General features: G+C 42.7%; 1 long non-coding RNA gene across 44 annotated transcripts in view; it reads right to left on the bottom strand.

The window, feature by feature from the left end:
* The window catches only part of LOC112660539 (uncharacterized), a 270043-nt gene that overhangs the window by 92450 nt on the left and 153630 nt on the right, over positions 1 to 23963 (bottom strand). For 3 of the 44 annotated variants that reach the window (XR_004813520.2, XR_004813527.2, XR_007406666.1), the window contains 2 exons: positions 13568 to 13748; positions 11098 to 11209 (listed from right to left, as the gene is read on the bottom strand). The exons of 36 other annotated variants lie outside the window; for them this stretch is intronic. This is a non-coding gene — a long non-coding RNA (uncharacterized LOC112660539). Of the gene's footprint in view, positions 1 to 11097; positions 11210 to 13567; positions 13749 to 13801; positions 13887 to 23963 lie in introns of all 44 variants that reach the window. 5 more of the 44 variants (XR_007406668.1, XR_004813521.2, XR_004813528.2 and 2 more) reach the window with 3 other exon arrangements.

The raw sequence follows: 23963 nt of genomic DNA, 5'->3' as shown, positions 1-23963 counted from the left end.
ATATAGGGAGATGTCCCCTGATATTGTTTGGCAAGTTACACATTGTACAAAACTCAATTGAGGACAGGGTCTGTGTCTTAAGCATCTCTGTCCTCCATGCAACATTGTTGGAAGGCAAAAATATTTCCTGTGTAATAGGATCTATCTAATACAACTGATGATGACTGAATGCTTATTATCTACTTGGCTCTATTTCTAAGTGCTTTACATTTAATCCTCACAGTAACCATGTGAAGTAGATCCATTATTAGCTTCATTTTGCTACTATTAGGCCCTGAAACTGAGGATCAGAGCAGTCACGTTGCATGACCAAGTTTGTGCAGTAGGTATGTATCAGAGGCTGAGCTGGGGTATGAATTTGAAAGGTCTGTCTTTAGAATTCATACTGCTCTTCCTGTTACTGCCTGTCATTGATGGGCTAACAAAGTATAGTCATTTAATTATATGCCCGTAAACTATAATTGTTCCTATTTTGTTCCAGGATAGAGACCATATTGATATTTTCTGTTTCACTGAGTTTCTAAGCAAACGAACGTCAATGATCCCCTTAGTGCTGACCAGGTGGACTGGAGTGTGCTGTGGGGTCAGCACCTCTGCATTTTAAAGCTGATCCTGCCACCTATTTGATGTGTGGCCTTGAACAAGTCACTTAACCTTTCTTGTCTCTCATCTCCAACTTCTATCATTGGGCATTTACATAGGATTTGTTGCCATAGTAATAGAAAATAATACTGACCTATCTCTCAGGAGTGAGTGTCATGGGGATTAACTAATTTACAGCTGTGAAGAGCTCTCAACGTATGAACTGCTAAACAACGGTGAGATGTAAAGAGAATTTAAAATACCATCAGCTTGTGGAGCGTGCCCATTTGATGCCCATCATTATATGTTTAACTATTAGCATTACTACTCATAATAAACTTTTATGAGGTACTTTAGGTGGTTGAAGTGTTTTTATGAGAGCTAATTAGTTGTTCCAACCAGCTCTATGAGGTAGGTCAGTATTTTTATCATCCTTGTTTTGGAAATTACATTAAATTGGTGCATGCGTCATTAAAAAAATCTTAAACTTCTGGGTATCTGGAAGCATTCTGTTATTGGAGACAATTCTCATATAGCTATCACACCTAGTACAAAGCTCCAATGACAGGGCACTGGGACAGTTGTGTTGCAGTTCCCAACATATAACACTGGCAAGTCTTTTCCTTTTTAATTGTTTGATGTTAACACATTAACTATGTGGCAGTTCTTGTGCTAGGTTCTTCTCTGTATTGGTCAGGATGGATTTAAGAAAACAGAGCCCATTTTAGATATTTCAAAGAAGTTTCATACAAGAAATTGGTTACATATATTTTTGATGGGTTATAAAAGCAAACAAGAGGATAAGGTGCTGGAGAAATAATTAACAAGAAGAGGTCATTCCCAAAAACAAGTAGCTTCAGGAACCAGTCCTACTTCCGTGGCTGGGAGTAAAAAGGAGAGATCAAGGTGGTGGACTCCTGGAGCCCACTTGTTATTGGACTAGAACCATGGAGAGAAGCCACTGGAGGAGCTAGAATCACAAAAGGAAGAGGCTACCTCCAGAGATGCTGGCCAACCCAGAGAGAACAGTTTCTCCTCTGTTCTCACCCTCTGATTGTGGGCCTGGTCTTCCTACTGGTAGAAACCGATAGGAAGTCACGGGCAAGGGGGCTTGAACCATGGGCCATAGGTTCCTAGCTCTAGCTTCACAGAGCTAAATGGAGAAAAGTGGATATGGGACTGAGAAAGTGCAGGTAAGTAACTGGCCTATCTTGAAGGTTCATTAAGTTTTCCCCTGGAGCTCAGGGAGATTCAGAGGTTATACGAGGAGATGGTCCTCCTGTTCAAGCCCCAGTTTGCTTACTTCAAGTGTGATGCATGTTCCCCGTGTGACCCTTGATCTCTCTCAGTTTACTGTGCCCACCTTCCCAATGAGGCTCCAATGGCAGGTGGGAAGAATGTTTATCTTTACCTGTCTTCAAGGGTGGAATGAGGATTAAATTACATCATGTACATAGAAATACTTGGCTGTCACCAACACAACCCTACAAGGCAAGCTAGTGTTGTTATTTGTCAATCATGTTAGCAAAAATATTTATAAGCATAAATCCAAGATTAAGATGAGATTTCTTTTCCCTTAGAACATAGTTGGAACACCTTACATTTTAGACCATGGCCGAAAACTGAGTGTGTGGGAGGACCATCTTTCAGTTGGTAGTTGCTATTCTTGCTGGATTCAAGTGCAGCTTACACAACAGGTCAAAAAATTACTTGTGGCTCCTAATTTATTCTGATTGGTTTCAAAAATGTTGCCAGGTTTCTGTCATATGTCTCTTATTTTAAAACATGTATTGTGACATGATTACTAATCATCCTACAGTATAGAAAAGGAACTGAGATCTAATGTATATTCATTAAATAGTTGGTGAGGAACAAATAACGGACATCTAGTCTCCTGACTTGTATGCCATGAGTGGGTATGGTGGTAGATAAGAAGGAACATTTTGGCTGGGTAAAACGAGGCCAGTCTCTGACCCTCAGTTTCTTCATTAGTGAGACAGGAGTGCTTGCCCTCCTACCTAGGAGTGTGAATTTGAGGATAAACTGTGATAATGTGTATTAAAGTGTTTGGTAAAAAAGTACTGTACCAATGTTAAGGATGACCGCCAAGTTGTCTTGCTGCTTCCTGAACCGTACAAAAATATGGCTTTTGCAAACATTGAGGAATCCTTATGAGGAAACAAGACTGTGTAGTATCCTATCATCCGTCATTCCCCAATGTCATGAACTATACTTAATGTTTATGCCCGCCCTTCCCCATCAGAGACAATGAAATCACTCTTACGGACTGTTGTTTTCCCAAGTAACAGCCTTATCATTTGTATTGCTCTGAGAAAAGCTGCATTGGAATCACTCGCCCCAAACCTCTGCTTTTCATCAATCTCTTTTTGGCTGCAGAGCCCCGTGGAGGGAGACAATATCCAAATTGCTTTCAATCCAATAACTCACCCCAGACAACAATAAAAACAATGACAGCAAATCTAAACCCCAAACACTGGATGTTAAGTGACTCACGCATTGGAAGGTGAGCAACTGTTTGCAGGAATTCTTGTACCACCTTTGATCTGTTTAAGAAGCCAGGCTATGAACGTCATCTCTGGGAGCCATTTCTTTGCATGGAAGTGACCCAACTAACTTCCTCTCTGTAGGATTGAGACTATGATCCACCCTTTGACTGAACTGGTATGGCAGGGACTCAAGCTCTGCTAGTTCTCCCTTCCCAGGTGGTCCCAGAGGCCACTCAGGGCCAGAGGCACATCCTTAAGTGAGGTTTGAGGCTGGATATGCCTCGCTTGGAAAGATCCCATCGTTCAGAGTCCATTCTCCTCTCTAGACCAATATCCTGGGCAGCAATTGATTTTGATGTATTTCCTTCTGTCTAGTGGTCCTAATGTGACTGGAAGAGGGATCCACAGAACCATGTGATTCCCGATTCCCTAGGCATCCCCTATCATGTCTGTGAACCTCACACAGGAATGCTCTATCATGCAACAATAATGGAGTATGCATTTATATCGTCTAGAGCAGGGTGATGAACAATACCGGCCCCGTTAAATTCTACCCTCAATAATTCATGGACTGGGAAGGAGCTGCAGGAGAGACCAGTTTGACTTCAACTTCTCAATGCCACAGACACTTCAAAAACAATTTGTGGGTAAATACTACAAGTCTCCAAAAGTAGTGTGCTTACTAAAAGGCAACTATACCCAAAGGAAGCCTTTCTGTTTGAATTTAATTGATTTAAAATTAGCATTCTCTTTCTTTTGATGGCTCCACTCTTGTTTACTGGGAAAACATTTGTAGCAAAACACATACTGCATGTGTACCTGGGCATTAATAGTCTCATTGGCAAATACTCTCCACCACAGTGCCTAAATACATATTTGGCTCAGAGACCTGAACCACTCTCAAGGAACTATTCAAGTCTCCCACGGAAATGCTAGCTCTACTTGAAAAGAATGATGCCCATGTTTGAAATCACCTTACGGAACAGTCCTATGGACATTCCTGGGCCTTTCAAGCTACTGAACATGTGGAGAACAGCAGAAAATGCTTTGTTAAGAAAGTGTTACTGGTAAGCTGTATTGTTGGTTCCCCTTTTCTTGCCTTGATTTTTGAAAGGATGGAAAAATAAGGAAAGATGGGGTGATTGGTTGTCTAACAAGGACTATTTGTCTAGAAAAAGACTTTTGTTATTGTTGTAATGCCTTTGTTGCTTTGTCAATTGAAAGAAGGAGAAGATTCCCCAGGGAATTCAGAGCATGCAGAAGATTCTAAGAAATGGATGATGGAGGCACATGATCATTTGAAGTAAACATTCTAATTCACCTTATGGTTCCTATTCCTCTAACATTTTAAACACAAACGTGTGTCCTCTAACAATTTAAACACAAAAGTGTGCGCACTTGTACTGTGTGTGTACATACAGTATATGTATCTAGATGTAAATATTTACATAGTTTTAAAAATAAATATGTTGCTTTTTCACTGTGGAGAATAAGAGGAAACAAAAAGAATAAAATAAATATCAGCTTTAGTCTTACACCCAGAGGTAATGTTTTAACCTTTCTTCGAAGTATACCTAAAACATACAGTGTGATATTTTAGAAAAAAAGGAATCATATAAGATATCCTTTACATAATTTTAAATTCACTTCTATCCACCTATGTGTTGCGTATTTCCACGTTCCACGCTCTACATTATTGTATGAATAGTTTTACAGAATTCCATCAAGTGATTTATCAGTCCCTTATTGTTAAGAGTACTTCCAAATTTTCCAAATTCTAATGCTATGGTAAATATCCTAAAGCTATAGGTTGGTGTTTTTGAGGATAAGTGACTAGAAATGGAATGTCTGAGTTAAGGGATATGCAGAATTTTTAGTTAAGGGATATGCAGAATACTTTCAATCTGTATTGTTAAATTTCCATTCATAAAGGTTGTGCCAATGTTATATTATTACCAGAAATATAAGGGAGTGGTCCTTTCTCCATATTTTTACCAGCACTGGGCATTCAGAAATATATTTTCAATCCTCTGGGAAATATAAAGTGAAGGACAGACCAATGAAATGATGTGACACTAATATCAGTGCTAACAAAAACATAATTGGTACTGTTATGGACTGGGGAGTTCTCCCCACCCCACCCCCTTTCATATGTTGAAGCCTTAAACCCCAATGTGACTATTTGGAGGTATGGCCTTTAAGGAGGTAATTAAGGTTAAATAAGGTTATAGGAGTGAGGCCCTAATGCTACAGGACTAGTGTCCTTACAAAAAGAGGAATAGATGCCAGAGAGCTTGCATTCTTTTTCTCCATAAGAACATAGTGAGAAGATGGCCATCTGCAAGCCAGGACTCACCAGACACCAACTCTGCTGGTGCCCTGATCTTGGACTGCCAGCCTTCAGAGCTGTGAAAAAAATTAATTTCTGTTGTCTAAGACCCACCTAGCCTGAGTTATTTTGGTATGGCAGCCTGAGCTGACTACTATAGTACCTTTGTAGATTCTTGGCAAAGTCCAGGCATTCAACATGGCCAGGGAATGTTGAATGTAAAGCACAAAAACAACAGAGTGGAAATGCTGGCTTGGGGGCATGGAGATAATATAGATGGCAGTGGAACTCTGAGTTGGTGGGGCTGCTGCTATGAAGGTGGGCACAAGAGCAAGTGTAGCCTGCCACAAGCTGAGGGCCACACAGGTACATCTATCTATCTATCTATCTATCTATCTATCTATCTATCTATCTATCATCTATCTATCTATCTATCTATTTAATTTAATTTATTTATTTTTAAAGATTTTATTTATTTATTCATGAGAGATACAGAGAGAGAGAGAGAGAGGGGCAGAGATACAGGCAGAGGGAGAAGCAGGCCCCATGCAGGGAGCCCAACATGAGACTTGATCCTGGGACTCCACGCCCTGGGCCAAAGGCAGGCACCAAACCGCTGAGCCACCCAGGCATCCCTATTTAATAGATCTAAAAGTGCTCCTGTCTGTACAGCAGTTGAGTTGAGGGCTTTTCCTTTTTTCTTGATATTCTGGCTCCCCTTGCCTAAAAGAAAACACATATAAACTAATGCGTTTTTATCCATATTTTACTGACATCATTCCCCTTTGTACTAATCATGTGTAAGCTAATTGGTGTTTTAGAAAGATATTTTATAGCAGGATAAATTGTAACCCACTCTGTGACTTCAGTTTCCTCAACTGTAATTTAAGGAAGTTGGATGAGATCAGTGAGTTTAAAATTTGTGCATTGAGTAATACCTAAGGCCACATCCTCCCCTCTCCAGTGTAGAGGTAGGGCTGGGGAGATGGGGCCCAGGGTGATATAAATCTATCTGGGATGTGGTACCTACTCTTCCTTTCTGTATTACAATAGCTCTTGTTTTTATTTGTTATGTATAATTTTATTCGAAGAAAATATCTGTTATGGACTGAAGATTGTGTTCCCCTCAAGTTCGTATGTTGAAATCCTCACCCCTAATGTGATGGTATTAGGAGGAGGGGCCTTGGGAGGTGACTAGATCATGAGGGTGGAGCCCTTAGGAATGGGATTAGTGCCCTTGTAAAAAGACCCTTGAGAGTTCTCTTGCTCTTTCCACCATGTGAGGATACAACGAGAAGGGGGCTATCTGCAACCTGGAGGAGGGCCCTCCCTAGAACCTGACCATGCTGGCACCCTGACCTTGAACCTCCAGCCCCCAGAACTGTGAGAAACCAATGCCTGTTTGTTTACAAGTCACTAAGTGTGTGATATTTCATTACAGCAGCCTGAAATGACTAAGACAAGGTCCTTCATCCTAAAAGACTTGCTAGGATGGTATTAAGTTCTCTTCAGATTGTAGTTCTGTGATCTCAAAAGTTGGTTTATTACCTGTATAAGACTTTGAATACTTTATAACACTCTTTAACATATTCTCATCCACGGCACACATTCACTCCTTTATGTAGTAAGCACATGTATCATCACTCTCATTTCATAGACTTGGAAACATTAAGGGACCTCCCAAGGTCACAGAACTAGATAGAACTAGACCTTGATTTAAAGCCTTCTGACCCCAAGCTTGGTCATTTCCCTGCCACTCCTGCGAAAAAGAGCTAAGAGCTACATTCCTAGAAGCCATGAGGAAAATAAGGGAAGGAGTAGTAACCCTAATATTTAAAAGTATAATTAAAAAATATAAGAAATTACATGAGTTTTTATTTTTTAAGATAATTCTATATGATTGTTTTTCTATTTATCATTCCTGTTTATCTTAGGAAGAGTTGCATTTTCTTGGGCAGAAGGTCGAGAATGGCCATTACTATGAATCTAGTGAGTTTGAATAGAAGGCCATCCTTTTGGGAAATGCAGATAAACAGAACTACCAGCCCGCATGCCCTAGTTACAAACAAGAAGTCTAATGGAAGAGGTTTCCTAAGTTTTCAATTTACGAACTTACAGTTAGGAGCTGGAAAACACTGTCTCTTCCCCAAATGCTCACCACCTCCTCCTTACCAGGCTGTATATCCTCTTCATACTCAGTAACAAACTGTAATTTTTTTCTTTGGTTCCATCACCTTTTTCTTTTTCTCCCTCTCCTCCTTCTTTTTTCTATCCTACAGTATTGCTCATGGGCCTTGATCTTTCAGCTTTACAGTGTTAAACAGTCATGCCCAGGGGCCGATAAAAGGTTATTCCAGGGACGCCTGGGTAACTCATCGGTTGAGCATCTGCCTTCAGCTTAGGGCGGGATCCCAGGGTCCTTGGATGGAGTTCTGCAACGGGCTCCCTGCATGGAGCTGCTTCTCCCTTTGCCTGTGTCTCTGCCTCTCTCTCTCTTTCTGTGTCTCTCATGAATAAATAAAATAAAATCTAAAAAAAAAAAAAAAAGTGGGGATCCCTGGGTGGTGCAGCAGTTTGGCACCTGCCTTTGGCCCAGGGCGAGATCCTGGAGACCCGGGATCGAATCCCAGATCGGGCTCCCAGTGCATGGAGCCTGCTTCTCCCTCTGCCTGTGTCTCTGCCTCTCTCTCTCTGTGGCTATCATAAATAAATAAAGATTAAAAAAAAAAAGTTATTCTAGGACTATTCTGGACAACCTCCCAGGATCCTCCTTGATTTGCTCCAAATTGGCTTATTTTCTCCTCTGACTCCACCTGGCTCCTGACCCATGGCTTCTTCTCTCATTCACCAGAAGTGTCTGGACTTGGCTTTTGGCCCTAATTAATTCCCCTAGATCTGACTCTTGGCACTTCTTTAGGCTCTGGCTTGGTCTCTTCGTTCTGACTCTTCATGCTCCAGACAGCTCAGAGACAAATGCCTATCCCCTATTCTTCTGTCCCTGGAGATCCCCCTGGGGTACCGGCTCATTGCCAGGCCTCCTGGTCCTCCACAAGGGCTAGGAGGAAGGTGATGGTGGCCATGTAACCAGTGAGGATGTGTTTCTTAACATCATTCTTATGCTTCTGAGAGTAACCTTACATCAACAATAACAGTCATAATAATACAGCATATCCTCCTGGAATCCACATGCTGTGCCAGGCATATGGTATGCTAAATACTTATATAGGCTATCTCCTGTTATATTTTTATTTCCTCAATTCTACTGCATGTTGCCTGGGGCCAGGGTCATATCTTTCATAGGTAACCCCTGTAACCTAATGGAACTAATGGTTTTGTGTGGCTATTAGCCCCCTCACTTTATGACACTTGTAACAGTGAAGTACTGATTGACGTGAGAAGTTTAAAAGAGAAAGGAAAAATATTGAGCATAAGCTTGACATAGGTCCTGGAGGTTCCATCATCTTTTATTTCACAAAATACAAATTTTATATATGGTCAAAGGATCCACTTTACAAAACTCATTTAAAAAGACTCTTTACCAGTCTCTACTTATACCCCACATGAACTGACTAGAAAAGCTTCCATAACCTTCCACCATAGTCTTCTAGTTTGGAGTCCAGTCTGTTCACTGCTCAAAAATAGCTATCTTTGACCTAAAATCTCAAGTTATAGTGGCACCTCACTGACTCAGTCGGTGGAGCACATGACTCTTGATCTTGGGTTTGTAAGTTAGAGCTCTACATTGGGTGAAGGGATTACTTAAAAAAAAAAAAATTCCCAGGGGCAGCCCCAGTGGCCCAGTGGTTTAGCGCTGCCTTTGACCCAGGGTGTGATCCTGGAGACCTGGGATCAAGTCCCGTGTTGGGCTCCCTGCATGGAGCCTGCTTTTCCCTCTACCTGTGTCTCGGCCTCTCTCTCTCTCTGTGTCTGTCATGAATAAATAAATAAAATCTTAAAAAAAAATCTCAGGTAGTATTGGTTGCTCTCTGAAAATGGCTCTTATGTGCTGCTTACCTGTTTTGGATATAATATAGGGTCCCTAGCATCACCTAGGTGCCAGAATGACTGTTGGTTTTTGTTTTTGTTTTGTTTTTAATTTATATGAGACAGAAAGAGAGAGAGAGCACGTGAACAAGGAGGACAAGTGGACTCTCTGCTGAACATGGAGCCAGATGCCAGGGCTCAAACCCACAACCCCAAGATCATGACTTGAGCCAAAATCAAGAGTCAGATGGTCAACTGACTGAGCCACCCAGGTGTCCCTGCTGTTCCCTTATTTAATCTCTGTTGAGCCTCATGAGGACCTACTGAAAACAGAGTCATTTTCTCTGACTATGTCCTTTTCTGATCTTAACCTCTGTCTTCCAGCTCTCTTTCTCTTTCACCTCTTCAACATTTATATCCCCTATCCTGGATGGGAGGAACTGAAGGAACCAGAATCCCAGCTCTCATTTGACATTACTCTGGAACACTTGGTAGGTGGCATGGAATATGTCTCAGAGACGGACATACATTTTCCCTTTTGTGACAGATTTGGAATATGAATAATCAAAGAAGGCATTCCTCCATTCAGCTGAGAAAACAGTAGCCTGAAGCCAAATATATCTTCTGGTTTTACAGATGTACAGACCCACAAAAGCTGAATGAAAAGGAACTTAGAAGGCAAGGAAGATGATCCAATTGCTTTAGGCTCTCTGCTTGATAACTTTGAGATACTGAGTACATGCGCTATTTGCATGACTGATTTAGTGGTTTACCCTTATGACATTGCTAATCATCATAATTATGATAACTTACATATGTGTAGTGCTTTATGGTGTTTAAAGCATTTTTATATCCGTTATCAGGTCTTCACAACAAACTTGGGAAGGTACACTTGCCAAAAGACTGGACTTTACCTGCCCCTGCCCCTCCACACCCGGAGTGAGAGTAACCAGTCTTTTAACTCAACTTAGTAAAACACCACTTTAGTCTCATTGAATTGCTTTGCTAAACAAAGGGTTACACCCAACAAACCAGTCGTTGATCTGTCGCATTTCTGATCCAGTGGGCATCAGTGGGAGCTCTCCTAGTCCACCAAGAACATCATTCTCAACCTAGCTTTTATTATTCATTGTATTTCCTTAGCAATAGTAAGCACTTCTCTGACTTGGAAAGACTATGAATTTACAGCTCCGTTCCTCCAGAGTACTACAGATAAGGCTGATGGTGGGTGGAGCAATTCCACTGGACTTGTAATTATTAGACACAGAACCCCAAACTCTTCTTAATTCCTACCTCTCCCGTAAGTACAGTAGTATATTCTCCTCCCCTGTAGCCCTATGACACAAATACAGTACCTACTGCTATTTGTTAGAGATGAGAAAAGAATGTTAGGTGATTATATTACTTATTCATAAAGCCAGTTTGGTAGAGCCAGGAATAGTTCTCAGATCCTCTAACTTCCAAATCAGCTATCTTTTCTTGTATGGAACATACTTTGGTGTCTCTTTGAAAAAGTTTTCAGAAGCAAGCACAATTCCAATGATTTTTTTTCTAAAAAACTACCCATTTTTTTGGGCATTTCATAGATCACTTTAGCTGTATTTTATGGTCTTTCAGGGTTCCATGTGAAAATGTGTTTATCATTAGACCTTATTTCCATCCCATTGCCCTCCTGTCTCAGAAATTTCTCCCTACTTTTAGGGGTGAGTCCTGATGGCCACGTTTGTAGTGTGCACGCCCCTTCCTTCTTTTTGTGGCTGCTTGGGAAACAGGTGAACCCAGTGCAGAATGGTGCAAACCATCTCTCCTGCAAATGTGGAATCGGAAAGAACACAATACGTTATTCAGTTTTATGGGTCATTTGAATGGAGGACACATAAACTCCAGGGCCATGGTCCGTGGGGCTTAGACATAGAAACATGAAGCAGAGATGAAAGAGAGAAGGAAAAAGTCCAGAAAAAGCCAGCAGAAAGATGAGACACCATGTGGTGCCAGGGAACAGAGCTACACGGGCAGCAAGAGTGGCTGCCTGGCTTCTTCGCTGCTTTTTCGTTCACAGCTCCAGATACACCAGCAGCTCAGCCCACGTTGTCACTGTTGCCCTTGGAGCCTATGAGACACTCTAGGATTCTTTCCAATAAATTCCTGTTGTTTCATTAGGTTGAAGAGGATTTCTAATATTTGCCATCCAAAGAGCTTTCACTCAGATGAAAACTGTTTTCTGGAAATCTTTGCTCCAAGCATTTCTATCATTGGCTAGGTACAGAAAAGAATCTCCTCCACCCACTGCGACGGGTGTGTGCATACTCAGGGGCACACAGCCCCAGGTACGCACATCCCCAGCTGTGTGGCCAGGAGCCAGCCCTCCTCAGCTCTGCTTCCTCACCTTCCTCTTCACCTTGAAGCTCACCTTCAACCTCACCTTCCTCTTCACCCTGAAGCTCCCAGGGAAGAGAACAGCATCCAGCCTGATACTTGAATAATTTCTCCTCATTGACACTCTTCTCATAATTCCCCTGTGCCGTTGCATGCCCACTTCCTTCTTCCTTTGCAGTCTTCCTGTCACTCATTGTTTGCTAATGACTAGTTGGCTGGCAAAGAAAAGAGAAGTGGCAGCCAGCCTGGCCTTCCACGCTGGAAAGAAGCATGTTTTCTAGAGAATAAAAACACTATTTGGTAAGAAGCACGTTCCAGCACTGAATATTTCTTTTTCAAAGTCCTGCTGGGCTCCTTCTGTCTCTGAGAGTCTGCGCTTTCCTTTGTCACTTCCTTCCACCTCCTTCCCAGATGGAGAATGGCAGGGCCACCTTATTTGGGCACGGGCTCCTCAGAGGTGGGGTGGGCTCTCAGTGATTCTAAGATGATCTCGAGGAAGCAAATATTAGAGTAGTTATACTCATCAGAAAATAACAGGCTGCCATTTGGAAACCTCTGAAGCTCTTTCAGATTCTTCTACAGAAAGCCGATAATTAGCAAGAAATGCTGGCTCCTCTCAGCTATCTGCTCAGAAAGAAGTCTTCCGAACCTGCAGAATAAACTTACCCTTGTCTGGATTTGATATTTGTTTCAGAGAAGGATAGGACTCTTGACAGCATCTCTTTCCTTACCTTCTTGCTCACCTGGGTAATGGTCCATCTGCCTAACATACTCCAGAGCTTTTCTTAAAAGCCAGGTGGCTGGGATCAACTCTCTGAGGTCAGACCTTACCCTGTCCTTAGAGGGAAGAATGCTGCCAACCTTGACAATAATTCTGATTATTCATTTATAATGCACTGCATATCAAACAGTGTTCAAAGGCTCCCTGAAAACCCCGTAGGTTTGCATGATCCTTCTGCTAAATGCTTTTCAGCCAGAAGAGGGCGTGCGTCTCTGACTTTTCCCCCTTTTAAACTCCGTGAAAGCCCTAAGAAAAACCTATGACTTTTAGATCTACACTGTTCTCTGTATATAAATAACAACACAGCAACAAAAAGTTCATCTCTTGAAGACAAACAAGAAATATCAGTAAATGCAAATCAGGCAGCTAGCACAGAACACGACCCTGGGTACTCGGGTCACTGCAGCTTCTGGTAAGCATTATTTCTTACACCACTTGCTCAGGTTCAGAAATGAAGTGACAAAAAAATGCATCAAGGGCTTCTTGCTAGTAAGGAGCAATGGGTAATATATTTGTTTGTATTATGGGATTGCAGTTCTACTAGAAGGAACACTTGACATTTTGATGAGTGTCTCCAGGGAGAAAAGGTACTAACTTCAGAACTTAGTTTTAATTATACTAAGGAGATTACATTATTCAAAAGCATCCCACTGGTAAGGTGCAACATTTCCTGAAACAGTTTAGTGGAAAATGCCACATTAATCAGTTCAATATTTCACTCAGAAGGCTTAATGATGGGAGAAGTTTAAAGTACCGTAGCACGATAATGCAGAAGGGGAGGGAAAAAAAGAATGTTCACTTAGAGGGAAAGGCTGAAATCGTTGTTAGTCCCTCTTGTGTCTTTCCCCATGAAAAGCTGGCTGGCTATGTTAGGGACGCCTGTAGTTAGGGATCAACGTGTGGGACCCACCGTCCTGAAATAAAAGGAACCAGAAAAGGCAACAAACACAAGGTGAGGGATTAAGTCCTCTGCCCAGGCATTTCCCTTCTGCATCTTGGTTGACCTACCTCCAGGTCAGGGATTAGCAGCCGCTCTCTTCCTCCCCACCCAGCACCCAGAGAGACAGCAGATCTTTGTCAATGTCCGAGAGCTGCTATTGCCGGAAGGGGGAGATTCAGAAGTGCTTTGTCTTCTTCTCCATTCCCATTCTTTCCACCAACTCATATGCTAATTATCTTCAAAATTCACCTACGAAATTTGAATGAGAATCTAGCCTGAGAGTCAGAAAGGGGTGCACTTACTAGGTGGGCTCTTCCCTGAAAGGTGGCCCAGGCTCCTGGGTGTGGAGACTGAGAGAAGAGGACTGGAAAGTCCAGATCCAAAGGTCTGTAAACATAAAAACCAGTCTTTTGGTTAGTCCAGTAAGAGGAACAACAATTAAAAAAAAAAAAAGAATCAAGATCTGCTGTTCTCGTGGGACTGTTTTCCAAGCAAAGAAGTGTAGGCGCTCTAGTGGCCTCGTGGCTCAAGCAGCGAGGGGCAACAGTTAGGGGACAGACACAATCACTGTTGGTGTGCGCTTAACATTTTTTGTCTGATTGTTACTTTAATTCCCCAGTAGCAATCTCTCCCCACCGTCCCCCCCGCCCCCCCCCCTTCCCAAAGACGTCAAAGTGTCTTGGAATAAAAACTAAAAATCAATACTTAAATAGCAAAGCTAAGTTGTCTAGGATGTACACTGTGGGACATTTCCCTGCCCAGTTTTCTTTTCTCTATTCCTTAGTAAATGCTAAAGTGGATTCTAACCGCGAGTGTGCTGTGGGCTCCTTCCTGCCTTATGTATCAGAGTCAGTGCTGTTTTTACCTTCAAAGCTCTCTCCACTTCTTCCATAACACGTTTCTGCCTTCTGCTAGTCACCACCTTTCTTTCCAGAGCAGGTCCCTGTGCAGCTCTGCTCTCTGTATTTCCTTCTCCCTGTATCCTTCTACATAAATCATCTTTGGAGGGAACCTAACCTTAGTACTTTCTGAAACAGGACCTTACTTTTCCTAATTCAGGAATTCCCAAGCTTTTGTTCAAGCATTAGCCCATTCTTGTCCTCTTCTTATTCTGCTTCTGTGATCCTTTTAAAGTGATATATATTTACTGAAAAAATGAAGTGAACCTGAATATTGTTTTAAGATGTGCCCAATGGCCCATGAGATTTTTAACAACTTTCAAAGGAAAAAACAAATATGATTTCACAATTAGGATTATAATGGGTGTCGTGAGAGCAAGGCTGCTACGCTACACACATTTGATGCAGACTTAAGTGGGAATATGCTGTCTCCTTTTTTTTTTTTTCTAAAATTTTATTTATTCCTGAGAGACACACAGAGACAGACACAGGCAGAGGGAGAAGCAGGCTCCCTGCAGGGAGCCTGATGTGGGACTCGATCCCGGGACTCCGAGGTCATGCTCTGAGCCAAAGGCAGATGCTCAACCGCTGAGCCACCCAGGTGTCCCCAAGTACTCTGTCTCCTAATGAGGGCGTCCCATCACTGTCTTTTTTTTTTTTTTTTTTAAGATTCATTTATTTACTTGAAAGTGCAGGGTGGGAGGGCCGAGGGAGGGAAAGGGAGAAGCTCAAGCGGACTCCACGGCCAGCACGCAGCCCCACCCGGGCTTCACCTCACAACCCTGAGCTCATGACCTGAGCCAAAACTAAGAGTCAGATGCTTAACCTACTGAGCCACCCAGGTGCCCCTCCCATCACTATCTTAAAGGTACTAGAAAGTCATATTTGGAGGTTTCTCTTTTTGTTTTGCTTTATTTACTATCACATGCAGTTCTTTATCTGGTTTTGGGTGAATTCTTCAGATTAGATTGAATGCAGAGTCTTTGATTAGTTTGTTGGGGCTCATCTGTTTCTTCTTGGAAGCTCTGAGGCTTGGCCCTGACCAGAGGCAGGAATGCTGAAACCCATGGGATTGTCCAGCAGTTCCTGGTCCTGATTGCTGTTTTCTAGTTGCAGGGTTCTAAGTGTTGTTCTACTCTTCAAAACGTGCTTGACTCCATCTGTGGGCTTTTACCTGATCCATTTTCTAAGTCTCAAACCAATGTTAGGAGGGCTTGGAAGAGGGTTTTTTTTTTTTTTTTTCATTTTTAAAAAAAGATTTTTATTTATTTGAAACAGAAAGAGAGTGAGAGAGCACAAGCAAGAAAAGCAGAGGGAGAGGGAGAAGGAGACCCCTTGCTGAGCAGGGAGCCCAAACGTGGGGCTTGATCCCAGGACCCCAAGATCACGACCTGAACCAAAAGCAGACATTTAACCTGATGAGCCACCCAGGTGCCCCTGGAAGATGGTTTTTATAACCAAATCAGAAAACTGAAAATACCAAATCACTTAGGCATCAATGGATATGGCGTATCAGGCTAGAGAGTTATCTGACCTGCAATATGGAGTGCTCACTATCTATGAGGAAAAGAGGCAATTAAAGCTCACAGGCTGGCAGATAATCTTCCTTGCTGGTATAGAATAGCTGAATTTTCATGTGGCACAGAGATTCCAGGGAGAGAGGGATAAAAAGGATGTATCACTCACACTCCATGCGGAAGAGGGACTGACTGGGTTTCAATCCTGTGACAGTCTCACAAGCCCCTGTTCTGCAATCACCTTTTACGATGTTATGAATCATTGCTGGCTTTTGACAAGAAGTGGCGCTGGTTGCTGGCCTGACCTCCTTCTGGGCTGATATCTCTTATTATTTGTTCATCCCTTCTGATATGAATTCACTGTTGTCATAATAATCATCATTTACCAAGGCTTGTTATCTGCCTCTTATTGGGCAGCACCCGTCTATTCTTTAAAATGGAAGCTCAGAGAGCTCTGGCCCTTCCAAAACATTTTTTCCATGGTTTTAAGCTTCGGACACTTCTATTTCATTCACACTCTATGCATTAACCCTGCCTGGCTCCATCTGTTCTTCTTTCTTCTTTCAACATTCCAACTTATTCTATTGTTTGGTTTCTGTAGAATCATACATCTGCCTGTTACAAATACTCTTATCCTAGTTGTGAACCACTGTCTTTTACATGATGAATAATTCAAGAAAATAAAAAGTATTTGAAGTTGTATATCTTTTTAATAAAGTCTATCCATTTAAAAGCCACAAAATCTACATTTACAACTGCAATTTAATATTCTTTTATAATTGCAGTGCCACTGATGGTTGAATTACTTTTTTGTTAAAATTTCAGAAATTGCATAATAGCAAGGATTGTACCGGTGGTTCTCAATCTCACCATATTTCAGAATCATATGGAAACATCTGAAAATTCAAGCTACACCCCCTGAAGATTCTGGCTCAAGTTGGTCTGGGGATCACTCAGACTTTTTAGAATAACTGTGGGAACCACTGCAGGGAAATATCAGGCAACGAAGAGGTTCCAGTACATACCATTAGTGAGCAAAGGATTTTAGAACGGATTCATCTTGCCTTTTTTAAACGATTTTTTATTTATTCATTTGAGAGAGAGTGAGTGAGAGAGCACAAGCAGGGGAAGAGGCAGAGGGAGGGGGAGAAGCAGAATCCCTGCTGAGCGGGGAACCCAACTTGGCTCCATCCCATCCCAGGACCCTGGGATCAGGACCTGAGCTGAAGGCAGACACTTAACCAACTGAGCCACTCAGGCACCCCTTGTCTTTCTTTGATTTATCTTCTAAGCTTTAATTATGGAAATGGTTTGCTTAATGTTGTATCTTGATATTGTGTTCTCCAAATCATGAGTTTAAAAAAAAACTGTTTTAATCACAACAATCATAGCAATCAGTACAAGAATTTGCATTTTATCTAGAAAAGGCTTTACCTCAGTTTGGAACATATATTAACATTTTACAAATACATACATGTTATGACCCAGCAGTTAGGTTTCTAAGAACCTTTCTTGCAGAAATACCTGTACACATGCATAAGGATTTTCATAGGCACACTGAGAGACGTGGTAAAAAAAAACCCAAACCAATCAATGACAAACACCAAAAACCAAAATGACTATCACTGGGGCAATGGTTTAAATAAAATTTGGAACTCTATACAATGAAAGAATATGTAGCTGGTAAAAATGAGTTATGTGCTCTATCTTGGAAAGGTGTATGTGACATGTTTTGAAGACTGTAAACAGTATGGTCCTTCCTGCCTCCCCTGCCGCCCCCCACTTTTTTTTGTAAAAGGAGAGCACTGGGTTGGGGGGGGGAGAGTGTGCACATGCCCAGAAGTACATAAAAGTCTGGAATGATAAGGAAGTCTCCATACTGTTAACTGGGGCTTTTTCTCCCCCCCTGGGGACTGTGATAAAGCAATGGGGTAAAGAAAGGCTTTCACCGTATTACTATATCATTTCACAACATCCCTCCCACAAGCAAACGTTGTGTATGTAATCATAAGCAAAAGAAAAGGATTAACAGCTAATAACAGAAACAGCGATCTTCAGGGTGTGTCTCAGGCTGGAATCTGCAGGCCCCTCCCCAGAAGAATACACAGTACAGTGTATTATACTGTACTATATACTATAGTACTATATACTGTACACAGTACAGTGAGCCCACAAGACTGCGTAGGTGCCACTCCTCCCAGATACCTGGGTTCCACTGGCTGATTTCTATCCAGACTCTACTCCCTTCCCCTTGTCCAGACCGCCCCAGTGGGGCCTCCAACTGCCTGCCTGGCAGCCTGAGCAGCATCTCCACCGCTGGTGGCCAGGGCTAAGTGTGTCCTGAGTGGGGTGTGCAGGGTGCACAGGGAAGCGAGTGGGGTTGGCCCGGCAGAAGTGAGTCCTCGGGGGGGGGGGGGGGGGGGCAGGTGGCAGGTGGGGATCTCAGGACAGTGACCTGCAGGTGGCTTAGGTGGCATCTCAAGCTGGTCAGGCCTTCCAGCTGCCTTCAGGGACGCAGGCTCCACCCCTACCATCCCCCAGAGAACTCAACCAAAGGGGAACCGGCTCTATCAGTTTCAGGTCTTCTATTTAGTTCTCATCACATCCCACTACCCAATTTCCCAATTTTTTGTGGGTGTTCACTATGTGCCAGGCACCACATGTATTTTATATATATTATTTCAATTCTCACAACCACCTAGGAGGCAAGTAATATTATCACTCCCATCTTACAGATCACAAAATAGAGGCACAGAAAGATTAGGTCCTTCATTCAAAATTACATGAATAATAAGTGGCAAGGCCAGGATTCAAGTACTCGTACTCATCACTCTGCTCCATCTTCCTGTGTATGTCAAATCCTTCCTATCTCCACCAACTGTCTCTTCTTTGAAGTTACAAAGCAGTTAGAGAAGACAAAACGAAGTGCCACTAATGAATGCATGGCTCCTTCTTTTAGGGGAAAAAGGTCTTAGAATTTAAGGTTAATAACATCAGATTTAAAAAATAAGATTTTCATGGGAGCAATCTATAAAAATATAACCAGGCACATCCATTTTCTTAATATAAGTTTTCATTGTCCTTAGGTTTGATAAAGTTTCCTGGGTGCTCACTGAAAACTGCCTTTCAGAATTTGCACACACACAATTTTGCCCACATAAGGGAAGCAGCAGAGCATAGGGATAAAAATGGATTTGAGCAAGACTCCCAAAGTTTGATTCTTGGCTTTACCACTCATATGCTGTGTGACCCCAGGCAAGTTATTTAACCTCTCTGTGCCTCCATTTCCTCATCTGTAAATTTCTTCTTCTGTAAAGGAGAAGTACCTTAGGGTTATTATGACAACTGAATGAGTGATACTGTTCAGTACTTAAAACCATGTCTGGCATATGGTAAGAGCCATAGATGTATTTGTTAAATAATTAAAATCATTAAAAGATAACTTAAAGAATAAAGTACAGTACAACCAAACTATGTAGATTCTAAATCATTGTTTTTTAAGGGGGAAGAATGGATTAAGAAACCCCTATTTATTGAACTTCTCTGGCCGCTAGCAATAACTAGTACTGAATACAGCCTTTCAAATTTCCAGGTAAGTAAAAATCTCCTTTTAATTCAAGCAGATGATCACGATTCTCAAGAATTGGATTCTGGGTCTGCAGAGAGCTGGGCTTAATAACAAGTGGAAAACAGGCCCCAAAGACAGCACGTTCTCAGCAAGGTACTTGGGCTTCTGGGGCTGGGGGCTTGGGGACTTAAGAATTTGATGCTTGCTCAGAGTTACTAATGCGGCTGTTAGCCTTGAGACTTTCCTGCTTTCACACCACACATGTCCGGGGGTTTCTATTTCATCCTTCCACTCATTTCCTGAGTCTCAGACTTTAGGACTTTACCCTGTATTTCTTTTGTTTCACATTCTTAGAGTTGGCATTACAGTTTTAGTGTTGTCAGGGCATTAAAATCTATATTTCATTCTAACATAACTGGAGCAAATCTTAAGATTTCTAGCTGGGATTCTTTGCCACCTTTCGCCTGGTGATGTCTGCAGTTTCATTTTGCTCTAATCGTCCCTGGCGGTGCAAACCAGCAGGGACTCAACCCTCATCCTTGCATGCTGAGCCACCACCACCCTCTGCTGCCGAGAAAATGCAATGTATCGAGGGGGGCAAAACCAGCCCCTTTCTAACACTGGGCAGAGCTGGCAGGGCGGGGGAGGGGGGACTGTTAATACCTAGATTTTGGCTTTCTCTGCTGATGATTGCCACGGTCATTGCCTCTGCTGTTACTAAAAGGCTCCTTGAGAAAGGATGATGAGGAATGGCTACATGAAAAACAGTGAAGCCACACACATAGAGTTTGTAAAACCCCTCGGGATCTCCGGAGCTGAAAAGGAGCTATAAATTGTCAAATAGCATCATTAATAATATTACTTGTCGGATCGTAAATAGCAACAAATAAAATCAAGCTGCAGGTTTTCTGAGCTTTTACCCGACTCCCCTAAATAGGCAGTGGGGCCCTTCCTCTCTTTCCTCGTTATTGCTCATCTTGCATTCTCTAACACGTATCTCTGCAATTGCCATAAGCAAATCATTTAACCCGTAGGAATCATCCCGGGAAGGTGATGTCAGTGCAAACGGAGCTGTGGCTGTAAAGACCAGCCAAGCACAAACACCCAAAGAAAAGGATTTGCAGATGCGAAGGGCTTTATCGGTCGCAAATACGGCCACTAACTGATAATAACGGGAGGTGTGCGGAGCCCGAGGCACGCGGGGAGCTGCAGGAGTTCCAGGCCCACGAGCCAGGCCCTGAGGAACTGGAGCTGGAGGTCTGAGCTTCGCCCGCACAGCGGGACCCTGCTCCTGAAGCACCCATGCCACCTCCCTTGCGGAACCGGACAAGCTCTAGTGGGGTGTTGGCAGGTGGTTTGCAGTCTTACGTTGGGTTGGGGTTTAAAAACAGGTTTGCCTTCACTTGGTAGGATTCTTGAGTATACTAATTAAATTACAAGGGACCAAAACAGAGAGAGCATGTCCCCAGATCACTGCTGCCACCTATCGCCTTCTCCCACCCCCGGGGTCCTCGCGAGGCTCCCCAGCGACCTCCCTCCAAGAGTCTGCGTGGCAGAGCAGCAAGGTGGTGGGAAGGCAGTGAGTGTGGCCTCGCAGCCCATAATTCAGCACGTCTGGGGCTGAATTCTGGCTTCACCACTTACTGGCCCTGTAACCCAGAGAAGGTTATGTTACTTCCCGTGCCCCAGCTCCCTCTGTGAAACACCCACCTCATAATTACATGTGAGAATTGAATGCAAAACATATGTAAAAATCTAGAATAGATTTTTGGTGCATGGAAGCATTTGTTACAGATTATATGCTTCTTATGCCCATTCTGGATGCTCTGGGAGGTGTTTTGAAGGGTTCCACATGCACACAGCTTACTTCACCAGCTTAAAAGTGTGGTATGTCGTGGGGCACCTGGGTGGCTCAGGTGGTGATCCTGGGATCAAGTCCCCAAAGGGAGCCTGCTTCTCCCTCTGCCTGTGTCTCTGCCTCTCTCTCTGGGTCTCTCATGAATAAATAAAATCTTAAAAAAAAAAAAAAAAAAAAAGAACCGTATGTATCTCTTGTTAGGATTCCAATGACATGGCTTGAGCCACCTCTCATATCTGAATGTGTGGCCTCCCAAGTTCTATCCTCCTGGGATAATCGTTAGGAGCTGAGGTGTCCTAAAGGTCTCTCTTGCTGCTGGATCCACAGTTCAGGCATGGCTCCTAAGAGCGAGAGCATGTTGTCACTGCCACTGGGAAACTTGTTTCTGCTTGGGTTAATGCCTCCCCAAGCTGCACACCTGGTGACACAGCAAAACCTGGCAAGTCCAAAGGCTTCATTGGTCCTGGGAGGACGGTATGGCAGTGTCTGAGGAAAGTGGCTGGTGTGTCAAGCACCAGCATGGTCCCACTCCCATGCAGGTGCTTTAAGGTCTGGGGCAAAACCATCTTCCACCCTTTATTCATGACTGGTCAGAGATATTTAAGTTGAACAAGTGGCCTGGCTCGAAGGACTTTTTTTTTTTTTTAATTCGCCCACACAGCTGCTTCCCCAGAGCTCAATATAAGTCCAGAATCACTCTTCCTTTGACTTGTCTACTTCATGCAGAGCATGGGACCATGCCTCCGTCTCTCGCTATCTCCACATGCTGTCCTTATTTCTGTGGTCTCCTTGTCCTATCCGGGGCGCCCCTGATCAGTAACTGTGAATCTCCTAGAGGAAGGTTGGGGGGGTCTCATCCCTTTACTTGGAGAAAACGTTCTGTCTCCTACGAATCTGCCCACTTCTCCCCAGCTCTGAAGGCCAACAGCATCTTCGGTATAAAAAGGCAGATTACGGCTCTACCGCACAACCTGACATAGTCTTATTTTAGTCTCTGCTTTGCTTGATAATTGTTTTTACGGATGATCAATTGAGAGGGAATGCTCTGAGAGCTGTCAACAAAGTGTCAAGTAGAATGACTGAACGGCTCATATCATTTCCTTGTGACCTTTATGTGATTGTGCATTTGAACAACTCTATTTTCTTGAGAGAAGGTAAAGAGGAAAAATATTTTTTTCGGGAAGAAGAAACATCTTGATCTACAACAAGTACCTACTGAATACCCCTACTGTATTTCCAGTCTATAATTGGAATATTTTGAATGTTTCCCAGTATAGGAGAATTCACATGGAGGAAAATAGACATTACTCACTCTCCCTTGGATGGGGCATTTTTACAAGTGCCCAAAGCCATTTAAGTCATGTGCTGGAGATTCATTTAGCTATCAGTGTATAGTTCCATTCCAAAATCTGGTATTTTAAAATTACAATTGTTTTATTGTCTTTCATGATTTTATGGGTTGACTGAGTTCAGTTGGGAGGTTTTCTGCTCTATATGATATCAGCTGGAGCTGCTGTCATTAGGGGCTCAGTCGGGCTGTAACGTTCAGATGTTTACTCTCATGACTAGCACTTGGTGCTGGTGGTTGGCTGGGAGCTCAGCCACATGGTAGTTCTTCTCCATGTGGCCTCTCTATGGGTCTTGAGATCGTCACATTATGGTACCTGGGTTCTAAGACAGAGTATTCCAAGGTACAAGCCCCAATGTGCAAAAACTTATTAAGCCTCTGCTAGTATCTTGCTTGCTAAAATCCCAGTGACCAAAGCCATTCACATGACCAAGCTCAGAATGTGGGTGGGGACCACTCAAGGGGATGGATATTGTAGTTTCATATTGATATTCACCAAATAGTGGATCCCCCCAGAAACTCCTGTGAATTCTAAGATAGCAAAATGGCAGTCCTAGAGTTGTGGAGTTCCTAGGGACATGAGAGACTCTAAGTTCAGTGTCTTTGTTTTATAGATGAAGTGACAAGAGCCCAGAGATGGTGATTTACTTACTCCAAGCCATAACCCAAACCTGGACCGTTCATTGTAAAAACGCTTCTGAGCCAGGCTCTGTGCAGCTTCTCCCTACCCACACGTGCAGGTTCAGGCTCTTGCCTTGCAGAGCTCACATTCTAGAGGGCCCTGCAGGTGAGAGCCCCTCATGCACAATGCCGCATTTTCACCACAGTACTTCACAGCCTCCCCATTGTTAATTAAGTGTGTAATGACTGTATTAAAGTTAGTTTCAGGTTCTAAATTTATGACATAATAGTTATAGTTATATTTTAATGTATACTTTATGGTACATTGGAGTCCCTGAATAATCAACGTGTACTCCCTCTGATCCTGCCTGGTTTCTAATACTTGGAGAAAATTTTATTATTTTAAACTGTTATAAGGATTTATAGTTCCTGAATCTTTGCTTTTGTGAAATATTTTTGTTCCTGTCTACTATTTACATGAAGCCAAGTCCTTTGTCAGGAATACAGCCTCTAATTATAACACTGTTCCTGTGGGAAAATGTAATTTGCTTTTCAATGATCCACTTTATGACATGGTCTCCAGGAATGTGCTGTTCTGCAATAAAAAGCAAGTAGAGACTGCATACTCTTGTAACTTCTTGCCAATTGCCTGG

The sequence above is a fragment of the Canis lupus genome, chromosome 2 (assembly GCF_003254725.2).
Source record: "Canis lupus dingo isolate Sandy chromosome 2, ASM325472v2, whole genome shotgun sequence".
Lineage (NCBI taxonomy): Eukaryota > Metazoa > Chordata > Mammalia > Carnivora > Canidae > Canis > Canis lupus.
Note: the sequence above shows the minus strand (reverse complement) of the source record. Positions and strands in the feature narration are given on the sequence as shown.